Genomic DNA, 4,253 nt, shown 5'->3' on the forward strand with positions numbered 1-4,253 from the left:
GTGCTATTCCTTAGAAGACTTCGCTCCTCCCCATTATGCGCCCTCTGCGGGCATTTGAACCATTGGATATCAAAGTTGACAACCAGAAGATTACAATCTTTGATTACTGGCTACTGGGAATAATGAACACTGTCAGACTCATCTGAGAAGAGATGGGTACTCACCTTGATTAGTTGCATTTGCTGGGCAGTCTGGAGAGCTCGATACAATCTGATCTACCAAAGACACTTGTATTTCAGTTCGGTAGCACCGGCCATTGGATATTGGGAGACCGCCATTGTCAACCACAGTCCCTGATGGACTAGAATTCCGAAGGATCGACCAGCTCCTCCTGTTTCGTTGCACCGCTGATAGGCCTCCACCTCTTTGTCTCTTGCTCTCTGAAATGATGCTCTTCCATGCCCCCCGGTGGCAGTGTACTAGTTGGCTTTAGTTTTGTTATATTTCCTATTGCGAGCTCTCGTTAGTCTTGTTTTACATAGTACTCCTAACAAACCGCATAATAAGTTCATGCAGTCTTGCTTTATCAAAAAAGTGCAAGTACTCTGTACCCCATAGAGTTACTCTTCCATACAACTGTCTTGATTCAAGGGAGAGTTCATAATTTGGCCATAACTATTGACAATGACACCATGAATTCACCGCCTTCACTTCTCACAAATTTCTGACCGCTATATAAAAGGGGATTCAACAATATTGTCCTGATCAAGAACTTAAAACGCATAGCAGCTTTCATCTTACGGAGCTTCTGGATCAAAGTCCTTAACCTTTAGATCGGCATCTTCTCCGAAGTGAATCGAGTTATCAATTTGAGCCAATACATATCTTATGCTGCCAAAAAAGATAGAATTTTTCTCTCCATATAAGACACCAATAAAAATTAAAAAAAGACTAATGAAATCTCCCATATGGAAATAGCATGAAATACATCCCTATATCATAACTCCATCCACCATTAAATATGTATAACATAACAGTTAAACTAATGAAAAACCAAAAATGTCAAGTGTTCTGACAATACTATATTCACTTGATAAGTCATCTACAACGAAAGGTAAGCAAGATATATATGAAAAGTCTACCCCCCACTGAGTCCTTTTTCTCAACTCCGGCTCAAGAAACCACAGAAACCAGAAAACATTTGTGTCCAAATATTTGGAGAAAACATTGCAATATGATCAATCCCCACAGCTAATATAGAAAAAGCAGACAGAAGGATCATCACAAGATAAGAAGAGGCACACATGCATGAGAAGATATCCAGACAGAAAGATAGAAGAATACCTGCTTTCCTTCCTCAAGTCAAGTGGCACAAAACTCACCATGCTATAATCATCACCCTAGAACCCAAAAATTATAACATGGTCAACTATAATGACATTGTAGGTTAAATGATTATCTCCAATGAGATCAACAGAAATTGTCTCTCAAAATAACAACAGAGTACACAAATCACAAGATGCACTACTACAGGAATGCATGCTTTCACATAGTAGAACCTCTAAGGCTCTAATTTTCCCATACATATAAATCTCTCAGTCTAACATCAATCTAGCACAACTTGCAGAAAAGTAATATAAAACTCATAAGGTGTCTAATGAGGCAATAATAGATACAGATAATACAACCAAAGACCGAATCTGCTTTTTTCTCTCCTTGTTTTTTTCTGAAGGATCAAACCATAAAGGATAATCATATGAGAGTGGAAGAAAGCTTTGTGGAAAGCTATTCCAATTCTAAAACTTAAGTTATTAGTAGTAAAATAAATACAATACTTTCTCTGAAAGCAAACCAGCAAGTGAAGCCATAGGAAAACAATAAGAAACAGAACCCCAATTAACTTTATAAAAAAGGATTGTATCAGTCTATGTCTGGAGATCAAATAAAAGAACTGTCTAATATAGATACCGTGCATTTGAATAAGGGACAAAACAGGACAAATCTCAACGAAAATAAATATTCCTCACCAGTTCCATCAAAGCCTTGTTGAGCTTTGCAAACTGAGGAGCCATGCATTTGTTCAACTCTGACAACAAAATTCAGGGCTCCGGATTCAAGAAACTGAAAAGACAAAACAAACAGAAAGGGTTAAGCCATTGAAGTAAGATAAAAACATTAGTACAGTTGCAAGATGAAATAAGTATTAGAACAGTGGAGGATGAAGAAGCTTTACTCTTCAATATCCTTTTTGTTCGTCACAAGGTCCATTTTGGAGAGAGTATTAACATGTGGTAATTCAAGCTGAACCATAGCAGAAAGAGATGACATGCACCCACTGATAAAGTTGGTCACATCAGTCATGAACTGTTATAGCAAAGATTGAAAAGTATTGAGATAGCAGGAAAAGAAAATATTATCCAAAATACTGAGAACTGTACAGACCTGTGAATCAAGCAAGTAGACGGCACAGACGTTGAAACTCTAGCTCTTTAAATGGTCCACAAAGTTCCGAAGCATAGGCACATGAGAAAAAAGTTCTATCTGGCCTATAACAAAAAAGAAAGTTTTTAATTACTACATATCACAGAATTTACTTCTACAAAACAAAACACACAAATGCACAAATTGTGCAGCACCATTTTGCTATTCAATGCATCACATATTTGCCTTCTGAAAGAGAAGCAGGAGCCTTGATATGACTCCACTTCATCGAAATCATAGTATAGAAGGGTGAGCACTCAACAGACACATTCAGCAACGTAAAAGAAAAGAAGAAAAGGGTCAATTCAAGGTATCAGTAATCAAAAGGCTTCTGGTAACCACAACTTAAAATGTTTGTATCTGCAACACACTAACTGAAAAGGACTGTTGCAATCACATGCCGCAGGACTAGTTTCATTCTATTTAGAAGTTAAGAGCATTATGTGGTTGCCACTTGCCAAAAGTACTGTAATATCACCCTACTCTAGAGAACAAGCATTAGATATCTAAATCAAGACAAAACATCATAAGAAGGAAATCAAAAGGAAACAAAACGGGTGAGCTAGAAGAACTTCATATAGTGTTACTACCCCTGCCAAGTATTACAAAAAGCATATAACTACCAACTAGACAATAGTTTAGTTTTTTGTTGCAATGTAACAACTTGCATTGCATACCTAACCTATCAACGACTGATGCACGATAATAAATACAGACAGTGAAACATGTAAGCTAGTATGCATACCTGGGCAGTCAAAAACTAAGTAGTCATCATCCAAGTACTCCTCCAATCCCTCTGCAAGCCAATCATCCAGATTATCTTCAAGGTGTCTAGTAATCGAGATTAAGGCCATTCACCTTAGAACTTAGAATTTCTAAAATGAGTACAAAACACCAGGATAAATGACATATTTGTCAATTGATTTTTTTCATGTCTGCAAGCCCTAAAAGACATGAGATAAGAAATGTAAAAAGTAAAGAAAAGGATACTCCATGCAGTACATAAGTCCACCATTGGGACCCAGTCCAAGTTCCTCCATAACATCATCCAAGTTAATAAGCTCCCTGATATCTGCAAGAGGGAGATGAAAACAAAAATAATCTTAAGCGCCCTGATTCCTCATTAACACTAAACAAGAGCAACAGCAAATAACCAAAACGACTACTTACCCAAAGCTACAGGGTAGTCGAAATGCTCCGCAGCAGAATCCAAGTTAACAACATGTAGAGTCCTTCCATTATCTAAACAGTGTCGGTGAAAACTGGAGCAGTAAGTGGATTGATTGCAAAAAACAAGTCAAAGTTAATCAAAACCAAGAAACACATAAAACACACTCAAACTAGTAATTGCTCCATAACGAAATCAAAACCACCAATCCTACTGATTCCCATGTCACTAATGATCATAACACAAGCATGTATGTATCGATATAAATCCAAATGTGTTTTACCTTGCCACTGCCAGCAGGGCCAATAACTAACTGTGCATAACCCATTTTCGGATATCCGGGTTTGTTTCCTTTGCTTTTGCTAGGCTGCTGATTCAGATAAAAATATGGAGAAAATGAAAGATGTGGAAAGATGAGAGGATTCCAACAGCAAAATAAGCACCACACCAAACGCCAAAGGTCAACAACCAATCCAGGCTATCTGAAAATCCCATTAAACCCAATTTAGATTTTATGATGACAGATTTGTTAAAGAATTAATGAACACAAACCTACTCCAAACCCAGAAACACTAAAAGGTTTATGACAAATTTAGCTTCAATTTTCTATATAGAGTCAATTTTTGCACTTTTTTTTGCTGACCATATAAAGCTGAAACTGGAG

The 4,253-nt window shown here is 37.2% G+C and overlaps 1 pseudogene; it reads right to left on the reverse strand.

Annotated features, from left to right (window-relative positions):
* Window positions 1-333: 333 nt before the first annotated feature.
* On the reverse strand, window positions 334-3,917 carry LOC101299688 (annotated as a pseudogene).
* Window positions 3,918-4,253: the final 336 nt, after the last annotated feature.

The sequence above is a fragment of the Fragaria vesca genome, linkage group LG6, assembly GCF_000184155.1.
Source record: "Fragaria vesca subsp. vesca linkage group LG6, FraVesHawaii_1.0, whole genome shotgun sequence".
In the NCBI taxonomy this organism is placed as follows: domain Eukaryota; kingdom Viridiplantae; phylum Streptophyta; class Magnoliopsida; order Rosales; family Rosaceae; genus Fragaria; species Fragaria vesca.